A 19,550-nucleotide genomic window follows, 5' to 3' on the forward strand; every position below is an offset into this window, starting at 1 on the left:
CGCTATTGGATATTGACCGAGGAGTCACTCGGGTCATGTCTACATAGTTCTCGAACCCGCACGGTCTGCACACTTAAGGTTCGACGTTGTTTTATGCGTATTTGAGTTATATGGTTGGTTACCGAATGTTGTTCGGAGTCCCGGATGAGATCCAGGACGTCACGAGGAGCTCCGGAATGGTCCGGAGGTTAAGATTGATATATAGGAAGTCCTGTTTTGGTCACCGGAAAAGTTTCGGGCTCATCGGTAGTGTACCGGGAGTGCCGGGAGGGGTGCCGAGGACCATCGGGAGGGGTGTCACGCCCCAAGGGGTCTCATGGGCTATGGGAAGAGATAAACCAGCCCCTAGTGGGCTGGAATAAGTTCCCACTAAGGCCCATAAGGTTTGAGAAGGAAAAAAACACAAGGTGGAAAGAATTTCCAAGTGGGAAGGTGGAATCCTACTCCAAGTAGGATTGGAGTAGGACTCCTCCACCTCCAATTTCGGCCAAACCTTGAGGGTTTGAGGCTGCCTCTTCCCTCCCCCTCCCTCCTATATATACGGAGGTTTTAGGGCTGATTTGAGACGACTTTTCCACGGCAGCCCGACCACATACCTCCACGGTTTTTCCTCTAGATCGCGTTTCTGCGGAGCTCGGGTGGAGCCCTGCTGAGACAAGGTCATCACCAACCTCCGGAGTGTCGTCACGCTGCCGGAGAACTGTTCTACCTCTCCGTCTCTCTTGCTGGATCAAGAAGGCCGAGATCATCGTCGAGCTGTACGTGTGCTGAACGCGGAGGTGCCGTCCGTTCGGTACTAGATCGTGGGACTGTTCGCGGGATAGTTCGCGGGGCGGATCGAGGGACTGAGGACGTTCCAGTACATCAACCGCGTTCACTAACGCTTCTACTGTACAATCTACGAGGGTACGTAGATTACTCATCCCCTCTCATAGATGGACATCACCATGATAGGTCTTCGTGCGCGTAGGAAATTTTTGTTTCCCATGCGACGTTCTTCTACAGTGGCATCATGAGCTAGGTTCATGCGTAGATGTCTTCTCGAGTAGAACACAAAAGTTTTTGTGGGCGGTGATGTGCGTTTTGCTGCCCTCCTTAGTCTTTTCTTGATTCCGCGGTATTGTTGGATTGAAGCGGCTTGGACCGACATTACTCGTACGCTTACGAGAGACTGGTTTCATCGTTACGAGTAACCCCCTTTGCTCAAAGATGACTGGCAAGTAACGGTTTCTCCAACTTTACTTGAATCGGACTTGACCGAGGAGGTCCTTGGATGAGGTTAAATAGCAACTCATATATCTCCGTTGTGGTGTTTGCGTAAGTAAGATGCGATCCTACTAGATGCCCTTGGTCACCACGTAAAACATGCAACAACAAAATTAGAGGACGTCTAACTTGTTTTTGCAGGGTATGATTGTGATGTGATATGGCCAATGATGTGATGTGATATATTGGATGTATGAGATGATCATGTTGTAATAGAAATATCGACTTGCACGTCGATGGTACGGCAACCGGCAGGAGCCATAGGGTTGTCTTTATACTAACGTTTGTGCTTGCAGATGCGTTTACTATTTTGCTAGGATGTAGCTTTAGTAGTAATAGCATGAGTAGCACGACAACCCCGATGGCAACACGTTGATGGATGATCATAGTGTGGCGCCGGTGACAAGCAGATCGTGCCGGTGCTTTGGTGATGGAGATCAAGAAGCACGTGATGATGGCCATATCATGTCACTTATGAATGGCATGTGATGTTAATCCTTTTATGCACCTTATTTTGCTTAGAACGACGGTAGCATTATGAGGTGATCTCTCACTAAAATTTCGAGACGAAATTGTGTTCTCCCCGGCTATGCACCGTTGCTACAGTTCGTCGTTTCGAGACACCACGTGATGATCGGGTGTGATAGACTCAACGTTCACATACAACGGGTGCAAAACGGTTGCGCACGCGGAACACTCGGGTTAAGCTTGACGAGCCTAGCATGTGCAGACATGGCCTCGGAACACATGAGACCGAAAGGTCGATCATGAATCATATAGTTGATATGATTAGCATAGGGATGCTTAAACTATACTCAACTCACGTGATGATCGGACTTGGGATAGTGTAAATGGATCATGAATCACTCAAATGACTAGAGAGATGTACTTTTTGAGTGGGAGTTCTTAAGTAATATGATTAATTGAACTAATTGTCATGACATAGTCTAATGGTCTTTGCGAATTATGATGTAGCTTGTGCTATAGATCTATTGTTTTTATATGTTCCTAGAGAAAATTTAGTTGAAAGTTGATAGTAGCAAACTTTGCAGACTGAGTCTGTAAAACCGAGGATTGTCCTCGTTGCTGCACAGAAGGCTTATGTCCTTAATGCACCACTCGGTGTGCTGCACCTCGAGCATCATCTGTGGATGCTGTGAACATCCGACATACACGTTTCTGATGACTACACGATAGTTCAGTACAAAAATACTTAATGGCTTAGAAGCAAGGCGCCGAAAACGTTGTATAACGTCACGGAACATAAGTGATGTTCTAAAGAGATGAAATTGTGATTTCATGCTTGTGCCCTTGTTAAGAGGTACGAGACCTCTGACAAGATTCTTTGTCCACAAAAGTAAAGGAGAAAGGCTCAATCGTTGAGCGTGTGCTCAGATTGTCTGAGTACGACAATCACTTGAATCAAGTGGGAGTTAATCTTCCAGATGAGATAGTGATGGTTCTCCAAAGTCACTGCCACCAAGCCGTGAGAGCTTCATGATGAACTATAACATATCAAGGATAGATACAATGATCCTTGAGCGATTCGCGATGTTTGACACTGCGGAAGTAGAAATCAAGAAGGAGCATCAACAGTTGATGGTTAGTAAAACCACTAAGTTTCAAGAAAGGCGAGGGCTAGAAGGGATACTTCGTGAAACAGCAAAACAGTTGCTGCGCTAATGAAGAGACCCAAGATTAAACCCAAACCCGAGACTAAGTGCTTCTGTAATAAGGGGAACAGTCACTAAAACGGAGCAACTCTAGATACTTGGTAGATAAGTGGGCTGGCAAAAGTCGAAAGAAGTATATTTGATATACATGATGTTGATGTGTACTTTACTAGTACTCCTAGTAGCATAAGGGTATTGGATACCGGTTCGGTTGCTAAGTGATTAGTAACACGAAATGAAAGCTACGACATAAATGGAGACTAGCTGAAGGCGAGGTGACGATAAGTGTTGGAAGTGTTTCCAAGGTTGATATGATCAAACGTCGCACGCTCCCTCTACCATCGGGATTGGTGTTAAACCTAAATAATCGTTATTTGGTGCTTGCGTTAAGCATGAACATGATTGGATCGTGTTTATTGCAATACGATTATTCGTTTAAAGAGAATAATGGTTACTCTATTTGCTTGAATAATCACCTTCAATGGTTTATTGAATCTCGATCGTAGTGTTACATATGTTCATTGGTGCCAAAAGATACGAGTTAATGATGATAGTACCACTTACTTGTGGCACTACCGCTTGAGTCATGTTAGTATAAATTGCATGAAGAGGCTCCATGCTGATGGATCTTTGTACTCGCCTGATTTCGAATCACTAGTGACATGCAAATCATACCACATGAGCAAGGCCTTGTTTTCATTGAGATGAAACAAGATAGTAACTTGTTGGAAGTGATACATTTTGATGTATGCAGTCCAATGGGTGCTGAGGCACGCAGTGGATATCATTATGTTCTTACTTCAATGATGATTTGAGTAGATACTAGAGTATTTACTTAATGAATCACAAGTCTGAAATATTGAAAAGTTCAATTATGGTTCGGAGTGAAGTTCGTCGTAACAAGAGGATAAACTGTCTACGATATGATCATAGAAATGAATATCTGAGTTACGAGTTTTGGTACGCAGTTAAGACAATGTGGAAATTGTTTCGCAGTTCATGCCACCTGGAACATCATAGTGTGATGATGTGTCTGAACATCATAGCCACGCACTATTTGGTACGGTGCACACTAAGATGTCTCTTATCAAATTACCGCTATCGTTTATGGGTTATGCATTAGAGACAACCGCATTCACTTTAAATAGGGCACCACGTATTTCCGTTGAGATGACACAGTATAGACTGAGGTTTAGAGAAATCTAAACTGTCGTTTCTTGAAAGTTTGGGGCTTCGACACTTATGTGAAAAAGTTTCAGTCTGATAAGCTCGAACCCAAAGCGGATAAATGCATCTTCATAGGATATCCAAAACAGTTGGGTACATCTCCTATCTCAGATCCGAAAGCAAAGTGTTTGTTTCTAGAAACGGATCCTTTCTCGAGGAAAGGTTTCTCTCGAAAGAATTGAGTGGGAGGGTAGTAGAACTTGATGAGGTTATTGAACCATCACTTCAACCAGTGCGTAGCAGGGCGCATGAAGTTGTTCATGTGGCGCCTACACCAATTGAAGTGGAAACTGGTGATGATGATCATTGAGCTTCGAATCAAGTTACTACAAACCACGTAGGTCGACAAGGTCGCGTACTACTACAGAGTAGTACGGTAACCCTGTCTTGGAGGTCATGTTGTTGAGCAACAGTGAACCTACGAGTTATGGAGAAAGCGATGGTGGGCCCAGATTCCGACAAATGGCTGGAAGTCATGAAATCCGAGAGAGGATCCATGTGTGAAAACAAAGTGTAGACTTTGGTATAACTACTTGATGGTCATAGGACTATTGAGTAAAAATGGATCTTTAAAAGAAGACGATGATGGTGATAAGTCACTATTAAGAAAAGCTCGACTTGTAGCAAAGATGTTTTCGACAAGATCAAACAGTTGACTATGATGAGACTTTCTCACTCGTAGCGATGCTAAAGGTCTGTTAGAATTATGTTAGTTGTTGATGCATTATTTATGAAATATTGCACGTAAGATGTCAAAACATTGTTTTCTCGACGGTTTCCTTGAGCAAACATTGTATGTGATACAACCAGAAGGTTTTGTCGATCCTAAAGATACTAGCAAGTGTGCAAGCATCTCGGAGTTGGAATATACACTTTGATGAGATGATCAAAGATTTTGGGTTTGTACAAGGTTTATGAGAAACTTGTATTTCCAAAGAAGTGAGTGGGAGCACTATAGAATTTCTGATAGGTATATGTGGTTGACATATTGTGGATCAGAAGTAATGTAGAATTTTTGTAAAGCATACAAGGCTGTTTGAAAGAAGTTTTCAAAGGAGTACCTGGATTATGCTACTTGAACGTTGAGCATCAAAGATCTATGGAGATAGATCGAAAGCGCTTAATAGAAGTTTCAACAAGATGCATGCCTTGACAAGTTTTTGAAAGAGTTCAAAATGGACCAGCAAAGAAGGAGTTCTTGGTTGCGTTGTGAGGTGTGAATTTGAGTAAGACTCAAAACCCGACCACGGCAGAATAAAGAGAATAGACGAAGGTCGTCTTCTATGCCTTAGCCGTAGAATCTAAAGTATGCCATGCTGTGTACCGCACCTGAAGTGTGCCTTGAATCAAAGTATGTTGAGAGGTACAGAGAGTGATCCATGATTGAATCACTAGCAGCGGTCGAAATTTATCCTTAGTAACTAATGGACTAAGGATTTTTTTTTTCTCGATTATGGAGGTAGTTAAAGAGTTTGTCGTAATGGGCTACGTCAATGCAAGCTTTGACACTAATCCGGATAACTATGAGTAGTGAAACGGATTCGTATAGTAGAGTAGATATTTGGAGCATTTCCGAATAGCACGTAGTAGCAGCATCTATAAGATGACATAAAGATTTGTAAAGAACGTACGAATCTGAAAGTTTCAGAACCGTTGACTAAAACCTCTCTCACGAGCAAGACGTGATCAGACCCCATAACTATATGGGTGTTGGATTCGTTGGAATCACATGATGACGTGAACTAGATTATTGACAATAGTGCAAGTGGGAGACTGTTGGAAATATGCCCTAGAGGCAATAATAAATTAGTTATTATTATATTTCTTAGTTCATGATAATCGTTTATTATCCATGCTATAATTGTATTGATTGGAAACACAATACTTGTGTGGATACATAGACAAAACACTGTCCCTAGTAAGCCTCTAGTTGACTAGCTCGTTGATCAAAGATGGTCAAGGTTTCCTGGCAATAGGCAAGTGTTGTCACTTGATAACGGGATCACATCATTAGGAGAATCATGTGATGGACTAGACCCAAACTAATAGACGTAGAATGTTGATCGTGTCATTTTGTTGCTACTGTTTTCTGCGTGTCAAGTATTTGTTCCTATGACCATGAGATCATATAACTCACGGACACCGGAGGAATTCTTCGTGTGTATCAAACGTCGCAACCTAACTGGGTGACTATAAAGATGCTCTACAGGTATCTCCGAAGGTGTTCGTTGAGTTAGTATAGATCGAGACTGGGATTTGTCACTCCGTGTGACGGAGAGGTATCTCGGGGCCCACTCGGTTATACAACATCACACACAAGCCTTGCAAGCAATGTAACTTAATGTAAGTTGCGGGATCTTGTATTATGGAACGAGTAAAGAGACTTGCCGGTAAACGAGATTGAAATAGGTATGCGGATACTGACGATCGAATCTCGGGCAAGTAACATACCGAAGGACAAAGGAAATGACATACGGGATTATGTGAATCCTTCGCACTGAGGTTCAAACGATAAGATCTTCGTAGAATATGTGGGATCCAATATGGGCATCCAGGTCCCGCTATTGGATATTGACCGAGGAGTCACTCGGGTCATGTCTACATAGTTCTCGAACCCGCAGGGTCTGCACACTTAAGGTTCAACGTTGTTTTATGCGTATTTGAGTTATATGGTTGGTTACCGAATGTTGTTCGGAGTCCCGGATGAGATCCAGGACGTCACGAGGAGCTCCGGAATGGTCCGGAGGTAAAGATTGATGTATAGGAAGTCCTGTTTTGGTCACCGGAAAAGTTTCGGGCTCATCGGTAGTGTACCGGGAGTGCCGGGAGGGGTGCCGGGGACCATCGGGAGGGGTGTCACGCCCCAAGGGGTCTCATGGGCTATGGGAAGAGATAAACCAGCCCCTAGTGGGATGGAATAAGTTCCCACTAAGGCCCATAAGGTTTGAGAAGGAAAAAACACAAGGTGGAAAGAGTTTCCAAGTGGGAAGGTGGAATCCTACTCCAAGTAGGATTGGAGTAGGACTCCTCCACCTCCAATTTCGGCCAAACCTTGAGGGTTTGAGGCTGCCTCTTCCCTCCCCCTCCCTCCTATATATATGGAGGTTTTAGGGCTGATTTGAGACGACTTTTCCACGGCAGCCCGACCACATACCTCCACGGTTTTTCCTCTAGATCGTGTTCCTGCGGAGCTCGGGCGGAGCCCTGCTGAGAAAAGGTCATCACCAACCTCCGGAGTGCCGTCACGCTGCCGGAGAACTCTTCTACCTCTCCGTCCCTCTTGCTGGATCAAGAAGGCCGAGATCATCGTCGAGCTGTACGTGTGCTGAACGCGGAGGTGCCGTCCGTTCGGTACTAGATCGTGGGACTGTTCGCGGGATAATTCGCGGGGCGGATCGAGGGACGTGAGGACGTTCCACTACATCAACCGCGTTCACTAACGCTTCTGCTGTACGATCTACGAGGGTACGTAGATCACTCATCCCCTCTCGTAGATGGACATCACCATGATAGGTCTTTGTGCGCGTAGGAAATTTTTGTTTCCCATGCGACGTTCTCCTACAATTTGTCACTCCGTGTGACGGAGAGGTATCTCGGGGCCCACTCGGTAATACAACATCACACATAAGCCTTGCAAGCAATGTGACTCAGTGTAAGTTGCGGGATCTTGTATTACGGAACGAGTAAAGAGACTTGCCGGTAAACGAGATTGAAATAGGTATGCGGATACTGACGATCGAATCTCGGGCAAGTAACATACCGAAGGACAAAGGGAATGACATACGGGATTATATGAATCCTTGGCACTAAGGTTCAAACGATAAGATCTTCGTAGAATATGTAGGATCCAATATGGGCATCCAGGTCCCGCTATTGGATATTGACCGAGGAGTCTCTCGGGTCATGTCTACATAGTTCTCGAACCCGGAGGGTCTGCACACTTAAGGTTCGACGTTATTTTATGCGTATTTGAGTTATATGGTTGGTTACCGAATGTTGTTCGGAGTCCCGAATGAGACCACGGACGTCACGAGGGTTTCCGGAATGGTCCAAAAATGAAGATTGATATATAGGATGACCTCATTTGATTACCGGAAGGTTTTCGGAGTTACCGGGAATGACGAATGGGTTCCGGAAGTTCACCTTGGGGGGCAACCCACCCCGAGGAAGCCCATAGGCATTGAGGGTGGCGCACCAGCCCTTAGTGGGCTGGTGGGACAGCCCAAAAGAGCCCTATGCGCATTGGAAGAAAAATCAAAGAGAAAAGAAAAAAAAAGGAGGAGGTGGGAAAGGAAAGAAGGACTCCACCCACCAAACCAAGTAGGACTCGGTTTGGGGGGGAGACCTTCCCCCCTTGGCTCAGCGGACCCCCTTGGGGCTCCTTGAGCCCAAAGGCAAGGCCCCCCCTCTCCCACCTATATATACGGAGGTTTTAGGGCTGATTTGAGACGACTTTTCCACGGCAGCCCGACCACATACCTCCACGGTTTTTCCCCTACATCGCGTTTCTGCGGAGCTCGGGCGGAGCCCTGCTGAGACAAGATCATCACCAACCTCCGGAGCGCCGTCACGCTGCCGGAGAACTCTTCTACCTCTCCGTCTCTCTTGCTGGATCAAGAAGGCCGAGATCATCGTCAAGCTGTACGTGTGCTGAACGCGGAGGTGCCGTCCGTTCGGCACTAGATCGTGGGATAGTTCGCGGGGCGGATCGAGAGACGTGAGGACGTTCCACTACATAAACCGCGTTCACTAACGCTTCTGTTGTACGGTCTACAAGGGTACGTAGATCATCATCCTCTCTCGTAGATGGACATCACCATGATAGGTCTTCGTGCGCGTAGAAAATTTTTTGTTTCCCATGCGACGTTCCCCAACAGTTGCGTGGGCTATAACACACTGTTTTGGGGTCTCGGGTCAATTTTTGATGCTCCATGAACCCTGTGCACCCCTATTGATACGTCACAAAAACTCGTTGTTTTGGGGTCCCGTGTCGATTTTTGATGCTCCATGAACCACGTGCACGGTTATCGAGACGTTGCAAAAACTCTTTGTTTTTGTCGTTTCGGGCCTGTTTTGTGGCCTATAACGCACTGTTTTGGGGTCTCGGGTCGATTTTTGATGCTCCATGAACCGTGTGCACTAGTATCAAGACGTCGCAAAAACTCGTTGGTTTTGTCGTTTCAGGCCAGGTTCATGGGCTAGACTGCACTGTTTTGGGGTCGCGAATCAATTTTTGATGCTCCATGAACCGTGTGCATGACTATCGAGACATCGAAAAAGCTTGTTGTTTTTGTTGTTTCGCGCTAGTTTTATGATCTATTGCGCACTGCATTGGGTTCCCGAGTCGATTTTTGATGCTCCATGAACCCTGTGTACGGCTATCGAGACGTCGCAAAAACTCGTTGTTTTTGTCGTTTTCGCCGAGTTTTGTGGTCTACAGCACACTATTTTGGTGTTCCGGGTCGATTTTTGATGCACCATGAACCATGTGCACGCCTATTGAGACGTTCAAAAAACTCGATGTTTTTTCGTTTCGAGCTTGTTTCGTGGGCTATAACGCACAGTTTTGTGGTCCCGGGTCAATTTTTGATGCTCCATGTACCATGTGCACGACTATCGACACATCGAAAAAGCTTGTTGTTTTTGTCGTTTCGGGCCAGTTTCATGGGCTATAGCGCACTGCATTGGGGTCCCGGGTCGATTTTTGATGCTCGGCTATCGAGATGTCGCAAAAACTCGTAGTTTTTGTCGTTTTGGCCCAGTTCCATGGTCTATAGCACACTGTTTTGGGGTCCCGGGTCGATTTTTGATGCACCATGAACCCTGTGCACGGATATCGAGTCGTCGCAAAAACTCGTTGTTTTTGTTGTTTTGGCCGAGTTTCATCATCTATACCAAACTGTTTTGGTGCCCAGTGTCGATTTTTGATGCTCCATGAACCACGTGGACGGCTTTCGAGACGTTGCAAAAAACTCGATGTTTTTGTCGTTTCGGGCGTGTTTCGTGGGCTATAGCGCACTGCATTGGGGTCCCGGTTTGATTTTTGATGCTCCCTGAACCCTGTGTACGGCTATCGAGACGTCGCAAAAACTCGTTGTTTTTCTCGTTTTGGCCGAGTTTCGTGGTCTATAGCGCACTGCATTGGGGTCCCGGATCGATTATTGATGCACCATGAACCCTGTGTACGGCTATCGAGAAATCGCTAAAACTCGTTGTTTTTGTCGTTTTGGCCGAGTTTCGTGGTCTATAGCACACTGTTTTGGTGTCCCGGGTCGATTTTTGATGCACCATGAGCCATGTGCACGGCTATCGGGACATTCAAAAAACTCGATGTTTTTGTCGTTTCGGGCTAGTTTCATGTGCTCTAGCGCACTGTATTAGGGTCCCGGGTCGATTTTTTATGTTCCATGAACCCTGTGCACCCCTATTGATACGTCACAAAAACTCGTTGTTTTGGGGTCCCGTGTCGATTTTTGATGCTCCATGAACCACGTGCACGGTTATCGAGACGTTGCAAAAACTCATTGTTTTTGTCGTTTCGGGCCTGTTTTGTGGCCTATAACGCACTGTTTTGGGGTCTCGGGTCGATTTTTGATGCTCCATAAACCGTGTGCACTAGTATCAAGATGTCGCAAAAACTCGTTGGTTTTGTCGTTTCGGGCGAGGTTCATGGGCTAGACTGCACTGTTTTGGGGTCGCGGATCAATTTTTGATGCTCCTTGAACCGTGTGCACGACTATGGAGACATCGAAAAAGCTTGTTGTTTTTGTCGTTTTGGCTGAGTTCCGTGGTCTATAGCGCACTTCATTGGGTTCCCGGGTCGATTTTTGATGCTCCATGAACCCTGTGTACGACTATCGAGTCGTCGCAGAAAATCATTGTTTTGGTCGTTTTGGCCGAGTTCCGTGGTCTATATCACACTATTTTGGTGTTTCGGGTCGATTTTTGATGCACCATGAACCATGTGCACGCCTATCGAGACGTACAAAAAACTTGATGTTTTTGTCGTTTCGGGCTAGTTTCATGATCTATAGCGCACTGCATTGGGGTCCCGGGTCGATTTTTGATGCTCCATGAACCCTGTGTACGGCTGTCGAGACGTCGCAAAAACTCGTTGTTTTGGTCGTTTTGGCCGAGTTTTGTGGTCTATAGCACACTGCATTGTGGTTTGATGCACCATGAAGAATGTGCACGCTTATCGATGTTTTTGTCGTTTCGGGCGTGTTTGGTGGGCTATAACGCACTGGTTTGTGGTCCAGGGTCTATTTTTTATGCTCCATGAACTGTGTGCACGACTATCGACACATCGAAAAAGCTTGTTGTTTTTGTCGTTTTGGGCCAGTTTCATAGGCCATAGCGCACTACATTGGGGTCCTGGATCGATTTTGGATGCTCCATGAACACTGTGTACGGCTATCGAGACGTTGCAAAAACTCGTTGTTTTTGTTGTTTTGGCCGAGTTCCGTGGTCTATAGCACACTGTTTTGGGGTCCCGGGTCGATTTTTGATGCACCATGAACCCTGTGTACGACTATTGAGACGTTGCATAAACTCGTTGTTTTTGTCGTTTTGGTCGAGTTATGTGGTCTATAGCACACTATTTTGGGGTCCTGGGTCGATTTTTGATGCACCATGAACCCTGTGCACAGCTATCGACTAGTAGCAAAAACTCATTGTTTTTGTCGTTTTGGCCGAGTTTCATGATCTATAGCAAACTTTTTGGTGCCCAGTGTCGATTTTTGATGCTCCATGAACCACGTGCACGGCTATCGAGACGTTGCAAAAACTCGTTGTTTTTATCGTTTCGGGCCTGTTTCGTGGGCTATAACGCACTGTATTAGGGTCCCGGATCGATTTTTTATGTTCCATGAACCCTGTGCACCCCTATTGATACGTCACAAAAACTCGTTGTTTTGGGGTCCCGTGTCGATTTTTTATGCTCCATCAACCACGAGCACGGCTATCGAGACATTGCAAAAACTCATTGTTTTTGTCATTTCGGGCCTGTTTCGTGGCCTATAACGCACTGTTTTAGGGACTCGGGTCGATTTTTGATGCTTCATGAACCATGTGCACTAGTATCGAGACGTCGCAAAAACTCATTGTCTTTGTCGTTTCGGGCCAGGTTCATGGGCTATAACGCACTGTTTTGTGCTCCCGGGTTAATTTTTGATGCAAGATGAACCTTGTGCACGGCTATCGAGACGTTCAAAAAACTCGATGTTTTTGTTTTTCGGGCTAGTTTCATGTGCTATAGCGCACTGTATTAGGGTCCCGGGTCAATTTTTTATGTTCCATGAACCTTGTGCACCCCTATTGATACGTCACAAAAACTCGTTGTTTTGGGGTCCCGTGTCGATTTTTTATGCTCCATGAACCACATGCACGGCTATCGAGACGTTGCAAAAACTCATTGTTTTTGTCGCTTCGGGTCTGTTTCGTGGCCTATAACGCACCGTTTTGGGGTCTCGAGTCGATTTTTGATGCTCCATGAACCGTGTGCACTAGTATCGAGACGTTGCAAAAACTCGTTGGTTTTGTCGTTTCGGGCCAGGTTCATGGGCTATAACGCATTGTTTTGTGGTCCTGGGTTGATTTTTCATGCAACATGAACCATGTGCACGGCTATCGAGTCGTCGCAAAAACTCAGTGTTTTTGTCGTTTTGGCCGAGTTTCATGATCTATAGCACACTGTTTTGGTGCCTAGTGTCGATTTTTGATGCTCCATGAACCACGTGCACGGCTATCGAGACGTTTCAAAAACTCGTTGTTTTTGTCGTTTCGGGCCTGTTTCGTGGGCTATAACGCACTGTTTTGCGGTCTCGGGTCGATTTTTGATGCTCCATGAACTGTGTGCACTAGTATCGAGACGTCGCAAAAACTCGTTGGTTTTGTTGTTTCGGGCCAGTTTCATGGGCTAGAGCGCACTGTTTTGGCGTCGCGAATTAATTTTTTATGCTCCATGAATCGTGTGCACGACTATCGAGACATCGAAAAAGCTCATTTTTTTTGTTGTTTCGGGCTAGTTTCATGGGCTATAGCGCACTACATTGGGTCCCGGTTCGATTTTTGATGCTCCATGAACCCTCTGTACGGCTATCGAGACGTCGCAGAAACTCGTTGTTTTTATCGTTTTGGCCGAGTTTTGTGGTCTATAGCACACTGTTTTGGTGTTCCGGGTCGATATTTGATGCACCATGAACCATGTGCACGCCTATCGAGACGTTCAAAAAACTCGATGTTTTTGTCGTTTCGGGCGTGTTTCGTGGGCTATAACGCACTGCTTTGTGGTCCCGGGTCAAATTTTGATGCTCCATGAACTGTGTGCACGACTATCGACACATCGAAAAAGCATGTTGTTTTTGTCGTTTCGGGCCAGTTTCATGGGCTATAGCGCACTGCATTGGGGTCCCCGATTTATTTTTGATGCTCCATGAACCCTGTGTACGGCTATCGAGACGTCGCAAAAACTCGTTGTTTTTGTCGTTTTGGCCGAGTTCTGTGGTCTATAGCACACTGTTTTGGGGTCCCGGGTCGATTTTTGATGCACCATGAATCCTGTGTACGGCTATCGAAACGTCGCAAAAACTCGTTGTTTTTGTCGTTTTGGCCGAGTTCTGTGGTCTATAGCACACTATTTTGGGGTCCTGGGTCGATTTTTGATGCACCATGAACCCTGTGCACGGCTATCGAGTCGTCGCAAAAACTCATTGTTTTTGTCGTTTTGGCCGAGTTTCGTGATCTATAGCACACTTTTTGGTGCCAGTGTCGATTTTTGATGCTCCATGAACCACGTGCACGGCTATCGAGACGTTGCAAAAACTCGTTGTTTTTGTCGTTTCGGGCATGTTTCGTGGGCTATAACGCATTGTATTAGGTTCCCGAGTCGATTTTTTATGTTCCATGAACCCTGTGCACCCCTATTGATACGTCACAAAAACTCTTTGTTTTGGGGTCCCGTGTCGATTTCTGATGCTCCATGAACCACGTGCACGGCTATCGAGACGTTGCAAAAACTCGCGTTCCAAATGTTTCCTATTAGTCACTGATTTTGGGTCCTCGTGCGTTCCAAATGTTTCGGAAACTCTGGGTCCGGTTTCAGGGAACTCGTCAAAACTCGCAGTTTTGACCTATTCCGGCCAAGTTTGTATCCTATTAGTCACTGATTTTGGGTCCTCATGCGTTCCAAATGTTTCGGGAACTCTGGGTCCGGTTTCGGGGAACTCGTCAAAACTCGCAGTTTTGACCTATTCCGGCCAGGTTTGTATGCTATTAGTCACTGATTTTGGATCCTATTAGTTACTCGTTGGTTTTGTCATTTCGGGCCAGGTTCATGGGCTATAACGCACTGTTTTGTGGTCCCCGGTCAATTTTTGATGCTCCATGAAATGTGTGCACGACTATCGACACATCGAAAAAGCTTGTTGTTTTTGTCGTTTCTGGCCAGTTTTGATGGGTTATAGCGCACTGTTTTGGGGTCCCGGGTCAATTTTTGATGCACCATGAACCCTGTGCACGGCTATCGAGTCATCGCAAAAACTCGTTGTTTTTGTCGTTTTGGCCGAGTTTCGTGATCTGTAGCACACTATTTTGGTGCCGAGTGTCGATTTTTTATGCTCCATGAACCACGTGGAGGGCTATCGACACATTGCAAAAACTCGTTGTTTTTGTCGTTTCGGGCCTATTTCGTGGGCTATAACGCACTGTTTTGGGGTCTCGGGTCAATTTTTTATGCTCCATGAACTGTGTGCACTAGTATCGAGACGTCGCAAAAACTCGTTGTTTTTGTCGTTTCGGGCCAGTTTCATGGGCTAGAGCGCACTGTTTTGGGGTCGCGGGTCAATTTTTGATGCTCCATGAATCGTGTGAACGACTATCAAGACATCGAAAAAGCTTGTTCTTTTCTCATTTCGGGCCAGTTTCATGTGCTATAGCGCATTGGGGTCCCGGGTCGATTATTGATGCTCCATGAACCGCGTGTACGGCTATCGAGAAATCGCAAAAAGTCGTTGTTTTTGTCGTTTTGGCCGAGTTTCGTGGTCTATAGCACACTGTTTTGGTGTCCCGAAACGATTTTTCATGCACCATGAACCATGTGCACGGCTATCGAGACGTTCAAAAAACTCGATGTTTATGTCGTTTCGGGCGTGTTTCGTGGGCTATAGCGCACTGCATTGGGGTCCCGGGTCGATTTCTGATTCTCCATGTGCACGGCTATCGAGACGTCGCAAAAACTCGTTGTTTTGTCGTTTTGGGATAGTTTCGTGGTAGCACACTGTTTTGGGGTCCCGGGTCGATTTTTGATGCACCATGAACCGTGTGCACGGCTATCGAGTGGTCGCGAAAACTCATTGTTTTTGTCGTTTTGGCCGAGTTTTGTGGTCTATAGCACACTTTTTGGTGCCTAGTGTCGATTTTTGATGCTCCATCAACCACGTGCACGGCTATCTAGACGTTGCAAAAACTCGTTGTTTTTGTCGTTTCGGGCCTGTTTCGTGGGCTATAACGCACTGTATTAGGGTCCCGGGTCGATTTTTTATGTTCTATGAACCCTGTGCACCCCTATTGATACGTCACGAAAACTCATTGTTTTTGTCGTTTTGGGCCTGTTTCGTGGCCTATAACGCACTGTTTTGGGGTATCGGGTCGATTTTTGATGCTCCATGAACCGTGTGCACTAGTATCGAGACGTCGCAAAAACTCGTTGGTTTTGTCGTTTCGGGCAAGGTTCATGGGCTATAACGCAGTGTTTTGTGCTCCCGGATCAATTTTTGATGCACCATGAACCATGTGCACGGCTATCTAGTCGTCGCAAAAACTCATTGTTTTTGTCGTTTTGGCCGAGTTTCGTGATCTATAGCACACTGTTTTGGTGCCTAGTGTCGATTTTTGATGCTCCATGAACCACGTGCACGGCTATCGAGACGTTGCCAAAACTCGTTGTTTTTGTCGTTTCGAGCCTGTTTCGTGGGCTATAACGCACTGTTTTGGGGTCTCGGGTCGATTTTTGATGCTGCATGAACTGTGTGCACTAGTATCGAGACGTCGCAAAAACTCATTGGTTTTGTCGTTTCGGGCCAGTTTCATGGCCTAGAGCGCACTGTTTTGGCGTCGCGGGTCAATTTTTGATGCTCCATGAATCGTGTGCACGACTATCGAGACATCGAAAAAGCTCGTTGTTTCGGGCCAGTTTCATGGGCTATAGAGCGCTAATTGGGGTCCCGGGTCGATTATTGATGCTCCATGAACCGTGTGTACGGCTATCGAGAAATCGCGAAAACTCGTTGTTTTTGTCGGTTTGGCCGAGTTTCGTGGTCTATAGCACACTGTTTTGGTGTCCCGTTCGGGCGTGTTTCGTGGTCTATAGCACACTGTTTTGGCCGAGTTTCGGGCGTGTTTCGTGGGCTATAGCGCACTACATTGGGGTCCCGGTTCGATTTGTGATGCTCCATGAACCCTGTGTACGGCTATCGAGACGTCGCAAAAACTCATTGTTTTTGTCGTTTTGGCCGAGTTTCATGGTCTATAGCGCACTACATTGGGGTCCCGGGTCGATTATTGATGCACCATGAAACCTGTGTACGGCTATCGAGAAATCGCAAAAACTCGTTGTTTTTATCGTTTTGGCGGAGTTTCGTGGTCTATAGCACACTGTTTTGGTGTCCTGGGTCGATTTTTGATGCACCATGAACCATGTGCACGGCTATCGAGACGTTCAAAAAACTCGATGTTTTGTCATTTCGGGCTAGTTTCATGTGCTATAGCGCTCTGTATTAGGGTCCCGGGTCGATTTTTTATGTTCCATGAACCCTGTGCACCCCTATTGATACGTCACAAAAACTCGTTGTTTCGGGGTCCCGTGTCGATTTTTGATGCTCCATGAACCACGTGTACGGCTATCGAGACGTTGCAAAACTCATTGTTTTTGTGGTTTCGGGCCTGCTTCGTGGCCTATAACGCACTGTTTTTGTTGGGGAACGTCGCATGGGAAACAAAAAATTTCCTACGCGCACGAAGACCTATCATGGCGATGTCCATCTACGAGAGGGGATGAGTGATCTACGTACCCTTGTAGACCGTACAACAGAAGCGTTAGAGAACGCGGTTGATGTAGTGGAACGTCCTCACGTCCCTCGATCCGCCCCGCGAACAATCCCGCGATCAGTCCCACGATCTAGTACCGAACGGACGGCACCTCCGCGTTCAGCACACGTACAGCTCGACGATGATCTCGGCCTTCTTGATCCAGCAAGAGAGACAGAGAGCTAGATGAGTTCTCGGGCAGCGTGACGGCGCTCCGGAGGTTGGTGATGACCTTGTCTCAGCAGGGCTCCGCCCGAGCTCCGCAGAAACGCGATCTAGAGGAAAAACCGTGGAGGTATGTGGTCAGGCTGCCGTGGGAAAGTCGTCTCAAATCAGCCCTAAAACCTCCGTATATATAGGTGGGAGGGAGGTGGGCCTTGCCTTGGGGTCCAAGGACCCTCAAGGGGTCGGCCGAGCCAAGGGGGAGGACACTCCCCCCCCCAAACCGAGTTGGACTAGGTTTGGTGGGAGGGAGTCCCCTCCCTTCCCACCTCCTCCCTTTTTTTTCTTTTTCCTTTGATTTCTTATCCTTGGCGCATAGGCCGCTTTTGGGCTGTCCCACCAGCCCACTAAGGGCTGGTGCGCCACCCTCATGGCCTATGGGCTTCCCCGGGGTGGGTTGCCCCCCCCCCCCCCCGGTGAACTCCCGGAACCCATTCGTCATTCCCGGTACATTCCCGGTAACTCCGAAAACCTTCCGGTAATCAAATGAGGTCATCCTATATATCAATCTTCGCTTCCGGACCATTCCGCAAACCCTCGTGACGTCTGTGATCTCATCCGGGACTCCGAACAACATTCGGTAACCAACCATATAACTCAAATACGCATAAAACAATGTCGAACCTTAAGTGTGCAGACCCTGCGGGTTCGAGAACTATGTAGACATGACCCGAGAGACTCCTCGGTCAATATCCAATAGCGGGACCTGGATGCCCATATTGGATCCTACATATCCTATGAAGATCTTATCGTTTGAACCTCAGTGCCAAGGATTCGTATAATCCCATATGTCATTCCCTTTGTCCTTCGGTATGTTACTTGCCCGAGATTCGATCGTCAGTATCCGCATACCTATTTCAATCTCGTTTACCGGCAAGTCTCTTTACTCGTTCCGTAACACAAGATCCGGCAACTTACACTAAGTTACATTGCTTGCAAGGCTTGTGTGTGATGTTGTATTACCGAGTGGGCCCCGAGATACCTCTCCGTCACACGGAGTGACAAATCCCAGTCTTGATCCATACTAACTCAACTAACACCATTGGAGATACCTGTAGAGCATCTTTATAGTCACCCAGTTACGTTGCGACGTTTGATACACACAAAGCATTCCTCCGGTGTCAGTGGGTTATATGATCTCATGGTCATAGGAATAAATACTTGACACGCAGAAAACAGTAGCAACAAAATGACACGATCAACATGCTATGTCTATTAGTTTGGGTCTAGTCCATCACGTGATTCTCCCAATGACGTGATCCAGTTATCAAGCAACAACACCTTGTTCATAATCAGAAGACACTGACTATCATTGATCAAATGGCTAGCCAACTAGAGGCATGCTAGGGACGGTGTTTTGTCTATGTATCCACACATGTAAATGAGTCTTCATTCAATACAATTATAGCATGGATAATAAACTATTATCTTGATACAGGAATTATAATAATAACTATATTTATTATTGCCTCTAGGGCATAATTCCAACAGTCTCGCACTTGCACTAGAGTCAATAATCTAGCCCTCACATCACCATGTGAATTACATTGTAATAAATCTAACACCCATACAGTTCTGGTGTCGATCATGTCTTGGCTGTGGAAGAGGTTTAGTCAGCGGGTCTGCTACATTCAGATCCGTGTGCACTTTGCATATATTTACGTCCTCCTCCTCGACGTAGTCGCGGATGAGGTTGAAGTGTCGTTTGATGTGTCTGGTCTTCTTGTGAAACCGTGGTTCCTTTGCTAAGGCAATGGCACCCGTGTTGTCACAGAACAAGGTTATTGGATCCAGTGCACTTGGCACCACTCCAAGATCCGTCATGAACTGCTTCATCCAGACACCCTCCTTAGCCGCCTCCGAGGCAGCCATGTACTCCGCTTCACGTGTAGAATCTGCTACGACGCTTTGCTTGGAACTGCACCAGCTTACTGCACCCCCATTAAGAATAAATACGTATCCGGTTTGCGACTTAGAGTCGTCCGGATCTGTGTCAAAGCTTGCATCGACGTAACCTTTTACGGCGAGCTCTTCGTCACCTCCATACACGAGAAACATCTCCTTAGTCCTTTTCAGGTA

This window comes from Hordeum vulgare, chromosome 1H (genome assembly GCF_904849725.1).
Source record: "Hordeum vulgare subsp. vulgare chromosome 1H, MorexV3_pseudomolecules_assembly, whole genome shotgun sequence".
Taxonomy (NCBI): Eukaryota; Viridiplantae; Streptophyta; class Magnoliopsida; order Poales; family Poaceae; genus Hordeum; species Hordeum vulgare.